Source organism: Danio aesculapii, chromosome 25 (assembly GCF_903798145.1).
Source record: "Danio aesculapii chromosome 25, fDanAes4.1, whole genome shotgun sequence".
Taxonomy (NCBI): domain Eukaryota; kingdom Metazoa; phylum Chordata; class Actinopteri; order Cypriniformes; family Danionidae; genus Danio; species Danio aesculapii.
In genome coordinates, this window is record NC_079459.1 from 34,406,329 (window position 1) to 34,425,984 (window position 19,656).

Sequence of the window (19,656 nt, forward strand, 5' to 3'; positions counted from 1 at the left end):
GGTGTAGTGTATGAGTGTTTCCCAGTATTGGGTTGCAGCTGGAAGGGCATCCGCTGTGTAAAGTTGGATAAGTTGGCGGTTCATTCCACTGTGGCAACCCCTGATGAATAAAGGGACTACGCTGAAGGAAAATGACTGAATGAGTACATCAACATACTGAAATAAAAGTTGGGTTCATGCAGACTTTAAGATTCCTCAGTCATCACTTTTTGTTGACAATGAATTTAGTCTAAATGACTTTTACAAACTCGCTTTACTTGAGGGTTTTCAGTAAATCCAGCTTCGCAGGCAGGAGTTAATCTCACTCAAAAGCTTCTCAACAGCAACAAAAGACACTGATTAGATGAAGTCTGCAGACTCTCTCCTGTTAAATCTGTGTGTAACCCGATCTGCTGAAGTGAAGCCAGGACTGTCCTCTCCTTCTACAGACTCTCGTGTTAAAACGGGCCCCTGCGGCCAGAATGCACCGCCAGCTGAAAAACACAGAGCTCCAGGGGGTGAATTGAAGCTCTATTGTAATCGTGTGACTCAGAGATATAGCTGTGCATGCCAATGTCAAGCAGAAGCATATGATTTTAATAGGCCCTTACTAAACATACTTCATATTAATGTAAAGTCAGTCAGCTTGATTGTATTTCTGTTTGTTTTTGCTGTTTAGGGTCATCAGAAATACAGTCAAATGATTGAATATCATTGTATTTTTGTTGCATTTGCATATAAATATATACAGCATTTTATTCTATTTTCTGAATGACATAATAATGAAAAGAGACTGCTCTGTAAAAACTAATATGTCAAAAAAATCAATAAATCCAGAATTAAACCTTACTTCATGCAGTGTTCAGAATTTTGTGCTAGTAATGTATGCAAATTAGAAATAATGCCTGAATCCCTGAACAATCTGAAAATCCTCTCAGTAAAAACCTTTAATTATACACTCTATAAAAAAATGCTGGTTTGTTGTGACCCAGTGTTGGGTCAAATATGGACAAACCCAACAGTTGGGTTAAAAATTGTAATCTTTTTGACATGCTACACAAAAAATGCTGGATTATTGTGACCTAACATTGGATCATATGTGGACAAATCAAATCCAACGTTGGGTAAATTTTATCAGTTAAGTTTAAATTCTATATTTGACCCAACATTGGGCCACAAAAACCCAGTATTTTATAGTGCGTAATAAGTAAAAAAAAATTTAAAAATACACTTTGTCACACAACTGCTGGGTTTGTGCATATTTGAGCCAACACTGGGTCACTAAAATCTCAACATTTTTTAGAGTGTAATATGTCAAAAAATAAATAAAAAAATAATTAATTACACTTTTTAACCCAACGTTGGGTCACAAAAAACAGTATTTTTTTTAATAGTGTAATATGTCAAAAAAGAATTTAAGTACACGTTTTAACTCAACAGTTGGGTTTTTCCAAATTTAACCCAATGCTGGGTCATAAAAACCCAGCATTTTAAAGTGTAAGGTGTCAAAAAATTACTTTTAACCCAACTCTTGAGTAAGGCGTCACGGTGGCGCAGTGGGTAGCACGATCACCATGAAAGTCGCTGGTTCAAGACTTGGCTGGGTCAGTTGGCATTTCTGTGTGGAGTTTGCATGTTCTTCCTGTGTTGGTGTGGGTTTCCTCCGGGTTGTCCGGTTTCCCCCACAGTCCAAACACAAGCGCTATAGGGGAATTGGGTGAGCTAAATTGTCCGTAGTGTATGAGTGTGTGAATAAATGAGAGTATGGTGTTTCCCAGTGATGGGCATCCGCTGTGTAAAACATATGCTGGATAAGTTGGCGGTTCATTCCACTGTGGCGAAGGACTAAGCCGAAAAGAAAATTAATGAACGAGCTCTTGAGTTTGTCCATATTTAACCCAATGTTGGGTCACAAAAACCCAGAATGTTTTAGAGTGTATTATGTAAAAAAATGACACTTTTTAACCCAACAGTTGAGTTTGTCCATATTAGAACCAACGTTGGGTCACAAAAACCCAGCCTTTTTTAGACTGTATTATGTAAAAAAATTAACTACTTACACTTTTTAACCCAACGATTGAGTATGTCCATATTTAACCTAATGTTGGGTCACAACAACCCAGCATTTTTAGAGTGTAATATGTCAAAAAAGAAATTAATTACACTTTTTAACCCAACAGCTGACTTTGTCCATATTCAACCCAACGTTGGATCACAAAAACCCAGCATTATTTAGACTGTGATATAAGTTAAAAAGTATTACAATTTTTAACCCAACGGTTGGGTTTGTTAATATTTAACCCAACATTGGGTCACAAAACTCAAAAAAAAAAATTTTGAGTGTTTTATGTAGAGAAAAAAATTACACTTTGTAACCCAACAGTTGGATTTGTCCATATTTAACCCAAAGTTGGATCACAGAAACCCAGCATTTTTTAGACTGTATGTAAAAACCTGACCCTGATTTTTGTACCAGAAGTGTATGCTAATTTATAAAACAATGCCTAATTTGCATATTTAAATACACTTGCCATACAATCTTTGCGATTCTTAATGTAATCAATCATCTCGGCAATAAGCATATTGATATCTATAGTTCACCTGCAGTGTCTTGTCTTAAGCAGGACACTCGGTCTCCACGGCAACCAGGCGTCCAATCCCTCGTCCAGCTGCAGATTAGTTCAGCAGCGGGGGGTTTGGAGGAGGAGAAACTCTCTGATGGGAAAGAGAAAGAGGAGGAGGAGGAGGAGGAGGGTGGGAATCTGGGAAAGCAGAATGAGAGAGCGGAGGAAGGCTGATAAAGTTTTCCTGCAGCTGGAGTTTGAGTCGATCACAGCCACTGCTTTTCTTCTGCTCGCAGGACACAAACAGAGGATTTAAAGAGCTGGAGCGTGTGCTGGAGCAGAGGAGCAGACAGCAGAAGGGAATAGCAGAGCGGATCATGAGTGTGGATGCCGTCTTTCCTGGGCTCAGATTTCACAAAATGAGAGACCACTGCACTACTGCAGGGCGCAAGCAACAGAGCAAGGTATGGGTGTGTGTGTGTGTGTGTGTGTTTATATGAGTTTACACTGGGGAATAAACTGCATCTGACAAAACCAAAATTGCATTTGACACATTCACTCTGCTGTTAAAGTTATTTGATAAACTTTTCCTTTGTGTCTTGTGTAGTCATTATTTGTTTTAAAATATATAACGATTGAGGACCATTACATTTTTACAAATTATTTAATTATCTGATATTTTAAATAATAAATAAATGAATATTTTAGCTTGTTTTCTTCTGTAGTCATTATATCTTTTAAAATATATTTAAATATAATGATTAAAGAAGACCAAAAGTATTATATAAATACTATAACACTTATTTACATATATTTACATTCATTTATTTATATACATGTACTTATATACAATTATTTATATACAAAATAACATAATTATAACTTAATACATAATTTTACTCATTTATTTTAAAACATATATTGATTAAAGAAGACCAAAAGTACAAAAAAGTAATTATTTTATTATCTGAAATTTTAATAATTAAAAAAGAGAATATTTTAGCTTGTTGTTCATTATATATTTTAAAATATATTTAAATATAATGAATAAAGAAGACCAAAAGTAAAAAGTATTTTATTTTTTTTTTAGATTTTTTGAAATAATTAAAAATATATATTTTTATGTTTTGGTCTACTTCAGACATTTTCTTTAAAAAATCTTATATACTGTATATTACATTTTAATCATATATTTTAAAACATATAATGATTAAAGAAAACCAAAAGTAAAAAAAAAGGTTATTATTTTATTATCTGAATTTTTAATACTAATAAATAAAGAATATTTTAGCTTGTTGTCTTCTGTATTCATTAAATATTTTAAAATATATTTAAATATAATAATTAAAGAAAACCGAAAGTAAAAAAAATGTAATAATTTTATTACATTTTTAAAAAACTTTTGCTCTTCTTTAGTCATTATTTGTTTTTAAAATATATTCAAATATAGTTTCGATATATTATAATATATTTTATCACATATATTGATTAAAGACCAAAAGTAAAATTTGCATTTTTATTTTATTATTTTATTTTCAGATTTTTTAAATAATCAAAAGAATTTATATTTATACGTATTAGTCTTCTTTAGACACTATGTTTTAAAAACATTAAAATCATATAATTGCATTTATTTATATACATTTATTTATATACACTTATTTATATACATTATAACATTTTTATCATATATTTTAAAACATATAATGATAAAACAAAAAAAAAACAAAAGTAAAAATGTTGTGTGTAGATTTTTACATATTGGTCTTACGTAAATAATCAGAATTATTAAACCCCCTTTGAAATGTTTTTTCTTTTTTAAATATTTCCCAGATGATGTTTAACAGAGCAAGGAAATTTTCACTGTATGTCTGATAATATTTTTTCTTCTGGAGAAAGTCTTATTTGTTTTATTTCGGCTAGAATAAAGGCAGTTTTAAAAAATAAATAAAAAAAATTTTAAGGTCAATATTATTAGCCCCTTTAAGCTATATTTTTTAGTCTACAGAACAAACCATCAATATACAATAACTTGCCTAATTACCCTAACCTGCCTAGTTAACCTAATTAACCTAGTTAAGCCTTTAAATGTCACTTTAAGCTGTATAGAAGTGTCTTGAAGAATATCTAGTCTAATATTATTTACTGTCATCATGGCAAAGATAAAATAAATCAGTTATTAGAGATGAGTTATTAAAACTATTATGATTAGAAATGTGTTGAAGAAATCTGCTCTCTGTTAAACAGAAATTGGGGAAAAAAATAAACAGAAGGGCTAATAATTCTGGAGGTTTAATAATTATGACTTCAACTGTATATATGTATATATATATATATATATATATATATATATATATATATATATATATATATATATATATATATATATATATATATATATATATATATATATATACACAATTATTTATATACATAGTAACATTTTTAATCATATATTTTAAAACATATAATGATTAAAGAAGACCAAAAGTAAAAAACAAAAGTAATTATTTTATTATCCGAAATTTTAATAATTTAAACAAATAAATATTTTTACTTTTGCTCTTCTTTAGTCATTATATGTTTTAGAATATGTTTATAATATGTGTGAAATCTAAAGTGTGGCTCATGCTTTATTTTAATGTACAACTCATGCTATTAACGAACCATTAACTAAACATTTAGCTCAATAAACTACTAATTAGCTGCTTATTAATAGTGAGTAAGCTAATACCTGGGTTTAGGTATAGGATATTATTAGAAATATAAAATAACAACATACTTCATAAGTGCTAATAAACAGTTAATATCGTAAAATAGGCAGGCAATACGCCAGTAGTAAATGATGTGAATGGTTACCAAAGTTTTTATAATGTCATGATTTAAATATGTCTATATAAATGTCTGTGAGCTTATATATGTGCATTCTTTAAACTGCTGATATGGAAGCATATGCTGCTTTGTTTGAGCAGTCATTGTATTTTTAAGCATGCTTGTTGAAAGTGAACTACTGAAATGTGTGCATTCCTGGCCAAGAGCGGACAGATAGTGTGTAATTGAAGAAGTGCTGCAAGAGATTACAGCCAACAGAACAACAGCTCATGCTTTTCTGCACAGCACAGAAGAGGAGGAGATACAAACAAAGGCGAAATAAAAATAATAATCCAAAAATGTTTGATGGTTTGATAACAGGTTTGGCGTGGTCTCGAATTATTTAGAAACGCAAAAGAAGATATTTTAAAAAACCTGTAACCATTGACTTCCATACAAGGAAAAACACATACTATAGAAGTCAATGGTTACAGGTTTCCAACATTCTTCAAAATATCTTCTTTAGTGTTTCAACAGAAGAAAAAAGCTTATAAAGGTTTAAAACGGCAATGACAGAATGTTGTGTCCCTTTAAAGAACAGAATCTCCTCAATAAGACATCTGAGAAATACTTCATGATTGAACCACAAACGTACCATTACTTTTTTTATTGTTTCTTTAACTTAAAATATGACCACTCAGTGTTGAAGAGGAGGCACGACTTCACAATTCATAAATGACTTCAGTGGCAACAGAACTGAGAGTGCTGGATCAATTGTAAATCAGTGGTTTTATGTCTATATTTGGTGAACTCTTCTGATTCTCAGTTCTGTTGGCTAATGCAGTGACTCACACTCAGGCTTTTATTGCTAACTTCTATTTACAACTGAAATCTTTAGTTTTTTCGTAACTCAGGAAAAGAAATCTTCATAATCCCATGTTTTTTTCAATATGACACATTAAAAAGGTGCTGACTTCAGTTCCAGTGATGGTTTTTAGACTCAAACTCAGTCTTCTGACTTATTTTTTGGTCTTGTGTTTGTGCATTTAAATACTAATAATCAGACGCAGCATTTATTTAACAATCACAAAGTTTGTCTCATTTATATTGATTATTAGGATTTTTTTTGCATTAAAAAAAATCAAAAGAATTTGCATGTGAATTTTCAGATTAAAAATGGACGCGTGTTTTTGCTGATTAATCAATAAAAATTTCTTCTTGGGATTAAATATAATGAGGGTTGGTTTAGTGATCTGGTGAAGGTTTGTGGTGTATGAATATATAATTTATTTAATTCCTTTTATTTTTTTTTTATTTATTCATATTCATTCATTCATTTCTATTTATTTATTTATTTTATTTATATTAATTTATTATTTATTTTTTTCATATTTATTTAATTATATTTATTTATTTATTTGTTTGTTTGTTGGTTTGTTTGTTTGTTAATTCATTTATTTATCCATTTATTTATTTATTTATATTTTTATATTTATTTATTTATATTTTTATTTATTTATATTTATTTATTTGTATTTATTTATTTATTTATTTATTTATATTTGTTTATTTGTATTTATATTTATTTATTTGTTTGTTTATTCATTTTTTATCGATTTATTTATTTATTCATATTTATTTATATTTACATTTATTTGTATTTATTTATATATATTTTTTATTTATTTGTATTTATTTATTTATTTATTTATTTATTTATTTATCTATCTCCTCATTGTCTTGTTTACCTGTTTGTTTTTGTCTCTCTAATATTTCAAATTTTAATATTATATTATATTATTTTATTTTATATTATATTATATTATATTATATTATATTATATTATATTATATTATATTATATTATATTATATTATATTATATTATATATAAACATTATTATTATAATTACATGATATTTTATTAAAATTTATATAAAAAACTCTTCATGAACAAAGATTGCATCAGGTGATGCATTAATTTGCTCATCCATAACTGTTCTGAGTTATTACCAGTTTTCAGTGTTTGTGTTCGTGTAAGTGTGTGTGTGAGTGTATGTGTGAGTGTGTGTTTGATTTCTCTGTGTTTGTGTGAACTAATGTATGTTTGATTTCTTTGTGTGTGTGTGTGTCTATGTTTGAGATTGCTTATGCCTGTGTGTGTGTTTTTGATTTCTGTGTGTGTGTGTGTGTGTGCGTGTGTGTGTGTGTGTCTGTGTGTGAGTGTGCATGTGTGTGCGTGCAGATTTTCTGGGTAGGATCGTTTGAATGCAGGCTGATAGGATGAGTTGTTTGGCTCTGCTCTGTGACTAATGGCTCCCTCTAAATGACTCTCATAAATAGTCACGAGGTCAAAGGATGAGTTGAAGAAGAAGGAATGGAGCCAACAGGAGGACGCTTTTCCATCTGCTTTGGTGACTGGAACTCAAGTAGACATTTAGTAGTGCTTAAACATGTAGAAAAGGAAGAGAAGTTGGAAATATTTTAAGCGTTTTGATGTACAGTTGCTAGGGTGTAGGTATGGGGTTGCTAAGGTGTTGTGGATGGTTGCTATGTAGTTGTCTTGTTGTCACTAGATTGGTGTTTACACAAAAAATTCAACAAAAAACTTAATTTTATTATGCGTTTGACAGTTTTTTCCACAACATCAGCGTTTTGGTGGTCTAAAATGGCAAACTTTTGAAAATGAGCAATTTTTGTATTTAAAAGAAGTCTAATAGACATGTAAACGCAGACGTCTTGGCTAAAACAAGGCTAAATTTGGGCTGTCAGTGAAAATCTAATAGACATCTTATAGACATCTAAACAAAGACGGTTTGGCTAAAACGCATATTTGGGCTGATAATAAAAATCTAATAGACATCTAATAGACATCTAAACAAAGACGGTTTGGCTAAAACAAGGCTAAATTTGGGCTGATAGTGAAAATCTAATAGATGTCTAATAGACATCTAAACACAGACAGCTTAGCTAAAACGAGGCTAAATTTGGGCTGTCAGTGAAAATCTAATAGACATCTAACAGACATCTAAACAAAGACAGTTTGGCTAAAACAAGGCTAAATTTGGCCTGTCAGTGGAAATCTAATAGATGTCTAATAGACATCTAAACACAGACGGTTTGGCTAAAACAAGGCTAAATTTGGGCTGTCAGTATAAATCTAATAGACATCTAATAGACATCTAAACAAAGACGGTTTGGCTAAAACAAGGCTAAATTTGGGCTGTCAGTGGAAATCTAAAAGACATCTAAACAAAGACAGTTTGGCTAAAACAAGGCTGAATTTGGGCTGATAGTGAAAATCTAATGGACATCTAAACAAAGACAGCTTGGCTAAAACAAGGCTGAATTTGGGCTGATAGTGAAAATCTATTAGACATCTAATAGACATCTAAACACAGACGGCTTGGCTATAACAAGGCTAAATTTGGGCTGATAGTGAAAATCTAATGGACATCTAAACAAAGACGGTTTGGCTAAAAAAAGGCTAAATTTGGGCTGATAGTGACAATATATAAGATATCTAAGCAAAGACAGTTTGGCTAAAACAAGGCTAAATTTGGGCTGATAGTGAAAATCTAATAGACATCTAAACAAAGACAGTTTGGCTAAAACAAGGCTAAATTTGGGCTGTCAGTGAACTTCTAATAGACGTTCTAATAATACAAATTTTATTATTATTATTATTATTATTATTAACTTCTGGCCGCAGCTGTATCCCTTCTAGCAACAACCCAGCCTCTCTGACCTGCCACACTGACCCGCCGCTGGTCATCACTACGGCAACGGCTGCAGAATGTGCCCCGTGGTGCGTGTGAGGGAATTCTGGTGGCTAAGGGTTTCAGTAGTTCTAGGCTTTGTGTCAGCATGGAGGAAAAACGGGACACAGATGCCGTGATTACTGACCTCCACCCCTTCTCCTCCTCTTCCCATCTTCCTCCTCCTTTTATAACTCTTGGAGATTCCAGCCCCCACTCCATGCCTGCAAGCTGTCGCTCTGATGCCGTCTCCGTCAAGGTTCAGTGGCTTCTGGAGTAGTTAGAAAGAGAAAGAGACAAATCTTCAAGGCAAGGCAAGGCAAGGCAAGTTTATTTATATAGCACATTTCATACACAATAGTGATTCAAAGTGCTTTACATAAACAAGAATAAAAGAAACAATGAAATAAAAATGATTAAAACAGATTAAAATGTGCTAAAACAGATTTTAAAGGAATGAAAAAGAAAAGAAAGACATAATAGTGTGATCTGTCAGAGGTCGCTCAGTGCTCACTCAGTAAAGGCACAGTGAGTGATCTGTTTTCAGTGAGCAGTGTAATGTATTGAGATCCTAGGCTATTTAGTGATTTATAGACAATTAATAATACTTTAAAATCTATTTTAGCCAGTGTAAAGACCTGAGGACAGGTGTGATGTGCTCTGATTTCCTGGTTGTGGTCAGAATCCTGGCCGCAGCGTTCTGGATGAGCTGCAATTGTCTGACTGTCTTTTTGGGAAGGCCAGTGAGGAGGCTGTTACAGTAATCCACCCTGCTGCTGATAAAAGCATGAACAAGTTTCTTTAAAGGCTGATTTATACTTCTGTCTAGCAGCATGGACCTCCGCTGACTGCATGCACACCTCACGAAACAGACGAGGTTTTTATACTTGATGCTTTCGCCGTAGTGATATTCTGTAAAATGACAGGGCACGGTCAAAAGAGACCGACTGTAAAATCAGACAGATAAACATAGAGTTGGGACGTTTCGGGAACTATGTCATCTCATTAATATCATTCAAGATTTTTAACTTTTTTAAATAATTTATTAGAATATTATCAAAGATTTTTAAAACAATTCAAGATTTTTAAAATCAAACTTTGATGCATCGCTTGCTTTTGGTTCATATCTCACACAGTTCTACCTAAAGTTAAATATCAATGACAACAGAACATGAGTTGCTCTACAAATATATTTTTTATAATGGTAAAAATAAAAGCCAAAAAAGTACACTTACTAAAAAAATATGATGATGTTTTTTTGCAACCCAGGCTCATTCTGAGAACGTAGTCCCGGGGACGTTTCTGGAGACCGCGAAATACGTAGCCGGGGATACGTACGGCTGCATTTCATTTTTTTAAGCGAACGCTGCGGGGCGGTGTGACGCCGTTCCCTTCGGCGCTTGCCGGCCGCTCGCCTCCGTGTGGTGGGCTTTCCCGCTGCAACCAGTTTGTCCGGTTAGCTCTTCGTGTACTCTGGCGGACTCGAGGCGCAGAGAGGGGCTGACCACGACGACGACGACCGGGTTCGAGTCCGGGGAAGAGCGGTTCCAGAAATCAGGTAAGAAAACAAAAACAAAATCCAAAAAATGAAGCGAACAAGTTCATCACAGGGTGAGAATGTGGTCAAAATCCAAAAACGTGGTAAAAATCGGACGAGGGCTTTTCTTTTTCTGGACGGCTTTTGTGAATCGTCGTTGGTTGGGTTTAGGGACGGAGGAGGGTGGGTCAGCCAATTGGCCGGTCGCACGGTCAATCATTCTGTCATCCAGGCAGACAGGCAGAAGGTCGTTCGACAGCGGCCTCTAGCGGGTTTACGCGAGAACGGCGCGGGAAAAAGCGCGCACAGCCGCCTCTCGCGGACTCGCGAAAACAAAAACTGCACAAATACGTACCTCCCGGGACGTATTTCGCGGTCTCCAGAAACGTCCCCGTGACTACGTTCTCAGAATGAGCCCGGGTTGTTTTTTTTAGATTTAGCTTACTCCACAATTCACACGTCTGACTAGTTTGTGTCCACATATGCTAAAAAGGCAGTAATAGCCCAACATTCTTGACCATTACCACAAATAAAGCCTAGAAAAACAGGGCATCAGTATATTGTAAACCGGCAGGTTCAACTATTCTTTTCCAGTTATCAAAGAAGTAACATTTTACTTCATATTAGTTTTCATTCATTCATTTATTTTCTTTTTTTTAGAGTAGTTCATTTAATCAGGGCTCACCACAGCGGAATGAATCGCCCATTTCAGTTTAGTAACTATTAACTAAATTCAAAATTGTAATAGATACATCAGTGTAAAACCTATAAATGGTGGAAAAACATATTCTCTATTTGTGTATTAAAACCACCCGGGTCTCCACTTTTGCCATGGCCTTTTTATTTTGGTTTTAACAAACTCATCCCTCCAGTTTTTCCAAACTTTTCTACAAAAACTCACCTACTTTCGCAATGCTGTTGCAATTTCTAGCCAAGAATTATTGGTCATCTGGTTCTCCCTATGATCACGCATGGACGGATCATAAAGATGTCTGTACAGTCGTACCTGTTTCAGACAAAATCTCTTCAAAGTGTTTCATATTCAACTCAAATCAAACGCGGCGCCACGCAAACTGTTCGCTCGAGTCTCAAAAAAATTTGCGTGCTCCACCAGCCGAAATCATGTCACGCGCACCCAAAGCGAACCTGACGTCAGAGTCGCCACGTGCACTCAAGTGAACTAGGGAATGCGTCAATTATAAATCAGGTTTACGTCCTCACTGGAAACAGAGCATCTAATTCTTGCAATGTTTTTGAGAAGATAGTGTGGCGATTTAGTTACTGCTTTGACACGACTACTGAAACTCAGATCTGACTCCAGAATCACACCAAGATTGCCTGCCCTTATTTTTTGTTGTTTGTAGTAGCAGTGCAATGACAAGGGACGTGATGTGGAAGTGTCAGGACATAAAGAACAAGAAGGAAATAAACGGGGGAATGTGGGTGAGGCCGAGTAAAACAATATATCCTTCCCCATCTGGAACGTGGGATGTTTCTTCTTCTTCCTCTCCTTGCGTGGGTGGTTTGAAATACCTCTTTACCTTCTGAAACACTTTAACACTGCCTTTCCCCCCTGTTCTCGCTGCTATGCACACATCCAATCTGCATCCAATTAGTTTGTTGGAACCAGCAAACCATCCAAGATGTGCAGCCTGAAGGCCCTTTCACATGACTCCAGTCAACGCTCTGCAATTCACCGAACTCTCAGTCACGTTTTTCTGCATTTCTTACTGGTCGAGATTGATCTTGTAACACTTAAGGCTTTCAACATTGCACCCTGTTTGTTTATCGGCTCCAAAAGGGAGGAGAAAACTCCCACATAGTGTCTGTAGCTGTTGATGTCAAAGGTCGCCTATAGAAATCTGGGTCCCACTTTATATTAGGTGGCCTTAACTACTGTGTACTGGCATCAAAACATAAATACAATGTACTTACTGTGTTCATAATGCATTGCAGTATACATTACTGGTAAGGTTTAGTGGTATTGGTAGGTTTAAGGCTGGATTAAGGTGTAAGGGATGGTCAACAGTATTTAAAGATGTCATTACAGAAATTCATTACATGTAAAAATGTAAAAAATGCTGGGTTCCACACAGTTGATTTGTGCTGGGTCAACATGAAGGAATTAAGTTAACATTAGCTTTTACCTATTTAAGTGGAGCAGCGCGGTGGCTCAATAGTTAGCATGTTGTCTCACAGCAATAAGGTCGCTGGTTTAAGTCCCGACTGGGTCAGTTGGCATTTCTGTGTGGAGTTTGCATGTTCTCCCCGTGTTGGCGTGGGTTTCCTCTGGGTGCTTTGATTTCCCAGAACTGGAGGGACTAAATTGGCCGTAGTGTAATGTGTGTGAATAAGTGTGTATGGATGTTTCCCAGTACTGGGTTGCGGCTGGAAGGGCATCCTCTTGTGTAAAACATATCCTGGAATACTTGGCGGTTCTTTCCGCTGTGGAGACCCCTAAGCCGAAGGAAAATGAATGAATGAATATATTTAAGTGTATTAAACATAAAACACTCAAGTTGTCCCCAAAAAAAGCTCAATAATTTTGTTGTTTCAGCTCATTTTAAAAACATATCTTTTTGAGTGAACATAATTAGTACATTATAACAAAATTATTTGATTTGATTTGTTTATTTTCGAACAGAAATATCATACATAAAATATCTTTAACAAAGATTACATTTCAACATTGTCAAAAATGGAGCTGGATGATTATTTTCCCACCCCATTACCACATACATCATTCGTCTTTTACTTAAACTTATTTCCTCTTTTACTTATCTCTGCTTTTTACATGAGACATATTTTATCATTTTGGCATTTTTGACAAATTATATGTTTGATTCCGTTTGTACCTTTACATTTTGTAACATAGACCCAAAGAAAATAAATAAATAAATAAAAAAACATAGTACTGCAAGTAGCCATTAATTAAAATTCCATCATACTTTTCTCATTTTATCCTTTTTTAATCACCTTCATCATTTTATTCCTTTAATTATATATATATATATATATATACATACAACTTTTTAAATTGATTAATATCCTGACATCGTTTGTGCGACTGTTCTAGACTGTTTCATAATTTCACACCACAGACAGACATACACAAACTTTTTTAAAGTTGTCCTTGTTTTCAACCTCCTAAAATGTATTTCGTCTCTCAGATTATACCCCTCTTGTCTTTCATCAAAAAACTTTTGTATGCATTTCGCAGTAATTTCTTCCTAGCTTTAAACATAACTTGTGCTGTTTTAAATGTAACCAGATCATTGAACTTAAGTATCTTCAATTTAAAAAATAAAGGATTTGTATGCTCCAAATACCCCACATGTTCTATCAGTCTAATAACTTTTTTCTGCATTGTACATACGAATCGCAAATTAGATTTATATGTATTCCCCCAAATCTGAACACAATAACTCATATATGTCAACATAAGTGTGTTATATAATATATACATTGATTTATTGTCCAGGATAAATCTTACTTTATACATTTTTGCTACAGTTTTCACTAGCTACAGTTTCCAACAAATTTTATGATCCAGTACAACACCAAGAAACTTAATTGCATACACTCTTTCTATAACTTCATTATCAATATGTAAATCTATATTATGGCTACTTTATATTTTCCCAAATAACATAACGTTTGTTTTACTCATATTTAATGACAATTTGTTTATGTCAAAACACAATTTCAATTTATTAATTTCTGTTTTAATCAACTCCATAAGTTTTGACATGTAAATTATAAACAATATTTCCTATAATAAATTCAGTGTTAGTGCATATTAGTTAAGGCTACCTAATAACTTGGGACAATGTGGAAATATATGCATACAAGTTCATATTTTGATTTCACATATATAAAATATGTCACATAGGCAACATATATTAGAAACATAGCTAAAATATCGCTTACATATACATTTTTGATTTTTTTAACCATTTGAATGATAAATATGTACAATTATGTTCAAATACATAACATATAATGATGTATGTTCATATATGGCCATATATGATGTAAAATGCAAGCTTATATATTTGAACAAATATGTAAATATTTGTAATTCCAATGGTTGAAACAATAAGTGGCCATTTTCGCAGTATTTCAAATTATACGTGTATTTATTTTATATATACAAAATCCAAATATTAACTTGTAAATGGTAACAATATATTACTTTGCTTTACTTAAAACAGTGAGTAAACCCATTGCCTTGAAATTATTAAGTACATGAATTATGTGGATAATTATAAAATAAAGTTAAGTCAACTTAATTGTTCCTAACTAATTTACTCACTATTAAAGTACAGTCACCTTGTTGCTTTTAAGACAATGGGTTTACTCACTTTTTTAAAGTAACTAACCTCTTTTTACAGTGTATGTCATTGTCATATATGTCATTTGCATTTATTGCCATATTTTAGCTTTCAATGTGGGGTAATGTGTCTAAAAATCTTGGTGTGACTCTGGAGTCAGATCTGAGTTTCAGTAGTCGTGTCAAAGCAGCTAGTAAATCAGCATACTATCATCTCAAAAACATTGCAAGAATTAGATGCTTTGTTTCCAGTGAAGACTTAGAGAAACTTGTTCATGCTTTTATCAGCAGCAGGGTGGATTACTGTAACAGCCTCCTTACTGGCCTTCCCAAAAAGACAGTCAGACAGTTGCAGCTCATCCAGAACGCTGTGGCCAGGATTCTGACCAGAACCAGGAAATCAGAGCACATCACACCTGTCCTCAGGTCTTTACACTGGCTCCCAGTCACATTCAGAATAGATTTTAAAGTATTATTACTGGTCTATAAATCACTAAATGGTCTAGGAGCTCAATACATTACAGATATGCTCACTGAATACAAACCTAATAGATCACTCAGATCTTTAGGATCAAATAACCTAGAAATTCCAAGAGTTCAGTCAAAGCAGGGTGAATCTGCTTTCAGCTACTAACAGCGCCCTCCGCTGGAATCAGCTTCCAGAAATGATCAGATGTGCTCCAACATTAGGCACATTCAAATCAAGACTGAAAACACATCTGTTTAGCTGTGCCTTTACTGAATGAGCACTGTGCTACGTCCCACAGATCACACTATATTATGTTTTTCTCTTCTTTTTCATTCTTTTATAACACATTTTATCTGTTTTTATGCTTATTTATTTTATTTTTTTAACCATTTTTATTATTTGTTTTTATTTTTCTTATACTTGTTTCTTTTATTCCTGTTTGTGTAAAGCACTTTGAATTGCCACTGTGTATGAAATGTGCTATAGAAATAAACTTGCCTTGCCTTGCCTAATCAGAATCTATATACACTCAAAAAAAAAAAGAAAATTTCGCTGCTTGTTCAAACTCATTCATTTTCTTTTCAACTTAGTCCCTTTATTATTCTGGGGTCGCCACAGCGGAATGAACCGCCGACTTATCCAGCACGTTTTTACGCAGCGGATGCCCTTCCAGCCGCAACCCATCTCTGGGTCCATCACATCCACACACATCAGCTCCATCAATCCATCACATCCACACACACTCATTCACACTCATACACTACGGACAATTTAGCTTACCCAATTCACCCGTACCGCATGTCTTTGGACTATGGGGGAAGCCAGAGCACCCGGAGAAAACCCACCCGAATTCAGGGAGAACATGCAAACTCAACACAGAAGCACCAATTGACCCAGCCGAGGCTCGAACCAGCGACCTTCTTGCTGTGAGACGACAGCACTACCTACTGCGCCACTGCGTCGCCGCTTGTTCAAACTACTTATTTAAAATGAGCTTAAACAACACATTTTTTAACGATTTTTGAGGGCAACTTAATTTTTCATATTCAATCTACTTAAATTTGTTACATTAACGTAATAAATGAATTGTGTGGAACCCTGCATTTTTTTAAAGTGCAGCAATTCTGCGCCAAATTTAATCTTCTGTAAAAAAAACCAATCAAAGAAAATGTGAATTTATTAAATGTGTATTTGGTGCATCAAACATATACAGGGACAAATAATACTAATGAATCTAATTACTTGTAATTACTCTGACGTGGGTACATAGTTTAAGTCCTCTTTGGCACACCAACACCTTCAATGTTTACTCTTAAATAGAAGGGTATTACTAAAGTTCATTGTGTTCCTTCTCTCATTTATCTAGGTATCAAAGCTCTTTTTTCCCCTGTCAGAGGTGTGTGGGTTACGCAGTTTGTTCTGTGCAGGTGGAGACTGTGCACCTGGCTGAGATTTTGCACAATGCTTCAGTTGTTACAGTCACGTTGCCTGCTATGACACATGCACAACCTGGATAGCTAATCCTGTATCAGGTTATCACATTAGAAGAATACACATTCTGTAACTATAGCCTTTTTTCTTTGCGCTCTTAGAATAACAGGGTCATGTCGAGACGGTCTCTTTGTTGTGGAGTCTCAGGAGATTCACATGCAAAATTTAAAATGCATTTTTCCATTACAATGTGCTACTTTTATATGCAAACACGTGTTTAATGAGCGTTACACCAAGCGAGTCAAATATAAATATAACGATAAATATATTTGCGTCCACACTGTTTATTTTTAGTTTGTGCTTTTTATTTGGTGTAAACTCTTTCTAACCAGCAGATGTCCTCAGAGTGCTACAAGCGCATCTGATCAGTCAGTCTATACTTGAAAATGTATTACTCTAATTAAACTATTTTCTAGCGTTTGTAGTCATTGTAGAGGTAAAAATACAACAAACTATTTTTTTCCAGCATTTTCAAAGGAGAAAAGACAAAGATGCTAAATCTAGCACTGATACCTGAGATACTTTATTTTTATCCGTCAGTTTTCTAGTCTTGCTTACTAGCTTAATAGCTAACTAGCTTAATAGCTTCAATGTATTTTTAGCATTCTGTATAACTGTTTACTAGATAGTCATTAGTTTTAAATAATCTTTGAAAAAAGGGTTTAACCTCAAGCAGAGCTTCTTCACAATGTCCGCTTTAAACTGTGAGCGCTCTTTATATTTCAGTGGATTCTACCTGGCTTTCAGTTTAGCATTAGCTAAGAAAAAATCATTCTGAAAGTAATGCCAACAATATAGTTTCTCTATACTGTCATCTTTATAATTGCGGTCTGAACTCTGCTGTTGTTTTTACATTCAGAATGGTTTTTAGAAATCTATTTTTATCATTATCTTTATTGTTATCGTGTTTACATGCAGCGCCACTCATCAATGTCAGTTCCAAAGCAGTGGACCAATCAGAACTTCGAGGCGGGGCAAGCATTGCAAGCTTCTGTTTACAGTAGCAAGTTGCCATGACAACTGTTTTATTCGATATTAACATAAACATGGCCAAAGAGCTTAGAATCACCAAGAGGCGACACTCAAAAGAACGCTCCATTGCAACAGCAGCGCCAAGCAACATCCCTGTGATTCCGCCATTTTGGAATGAAAGCGATCGGTCGTCCATTTGATCTTATTGCTGTCGCGATGGCAAGCAGCTGCTTTGCTTTTTATTTATTTATTTAAAAAGCGCATTAAAGCTGAGATACAACCTGAAAGACGACACTACAACACCTACTATCACAATCATCAGCACTTTTAATAGTTTGTTTTACAGACTTATAATATGCTGTTGTTCTATTGGAATTTTCATTCCAAAATGGTCGCCGCGCCATCTAGTGGCTGTTTCCCAAATTGCACAAGAGTGTTGCCTCTTTGTTATTCTATTCTCTTCGACATGGCAGAGAAGGCCCTCTTTTAAGCCATTCTTAAATGCTGTGTTTTGTAATGCAACGACACATTTTTTGTGAACGACCCCCTTAAGTTCATTGCATATTGGCATATTAAATAACAAATCCGACCTCACATGGTGTCAGTTCAGCCTGAACTCATTATTTTTTGTTTTGTGAGTTTAGTGGATAATTTGTAGGTATTACGGCGTATGAAATAGATTTTTAAAGTGGGCGTGGCACCAAACTCCGCCCCTAAACCTCACTGGTGGATGAGCAAATCTTCCTAAAGTGTACGAATACGAATTGGCCATTAAATTAGAAGTTGCGAATTGCCGCAAGATAGCATTTGTCAGTCACATTTAGCATTACTGCTTGAGTTGAATTTTTTTGCCATTTTTTTGGTTCGCAACCGATTAATTAATATGCCTTGTACTAAGCTTTGAATTAATTAATATGGCTTGAACGCAGTATGCAAGGGTTTTGTTTGCATAACAAAGAAAAAAACAACAACACAGGCTCATTGTGGATAAGTACCCCTGTCTACATTTCTAGAGAGTGTGAAAAAAGTACCCAGAGATACATTTAGCTCCATTTCGTCTGCAAAACGAACACTACTATGTAGTATGACGCTGCCGATGGCTTCTGTTCCTTTTTGTGCTACCGACGACCCCTTATCTCCATGTGCATGGCTTCTCCGGTGTTACTAGTTTGCCCAGTTGCTCGCCACATACACTGATGGACTTGGGATGCGACGTGGAGTAGACAGCGACGACGGGATTCAAGTCTCACAAAGAACAGTTCCAGAAATCAGGTAAAGCAACAGTCTGGTTTAAAAATTAGGTTTAGGGAAGGGGTGGGTGAGTCAGTCGGTCAGTCATTCAGTCGACAGCAAGCTGGCCTGGTCGGTTGAAGTATATATTGCACCCGTGGTGGATTTACATGAGAAGAGGACGTGCAAAAGAAATTTGAGATCATCAAAAAGTGTACACAGTGGCCTCTGGTGGATTTGCAAAAACAATTATTGCAAGCAAACATATATCTGGTCATGTATTTCACTGTCCCCAGAAATGTAGCCCTGGGTATCCGCAATGAGCCTGGATTGAAAAAAAAACGCATAGAAAAATTTCGTTCTTCAGTGTCCAAAGACTTTATTTGGTGCAACTTTCTGCAGATTTTAGCTTTACCTTCTTGAGACGACTCATTTCGGGATGATGTTTGTGTTGGGATCGTCACAGCGGAACATTAGCAGATTGTAAGAAGAGGGAAAGTTGTGGAATAAAATG

At 34.6% G+C, this 19,656-nt stretch overlaps 1 protein-coding gene across 1 annotated transcript in view; it reads left to right on the forward strand.

Moving 5' to 3' along the window:
- Positions 1-2,915: 2,915 nt before the first annotated feature.
- si:dkey-82f1.1 (DENN domain-containing protein 2A) overlaps positions 2,916-19,656 on the forward strand; it is an 87,195-nt gene continuing 70,454 nt past the window's right edge. The window contains exon 1 of the mRNA XM_056452240.1: positions 2,916-3,007. The gene's annotated coding sequence lies outside the window, so the exon portion shown is untranslated. The remainder of the gene's footprint in view (positions 3,008-19,656) is intronic.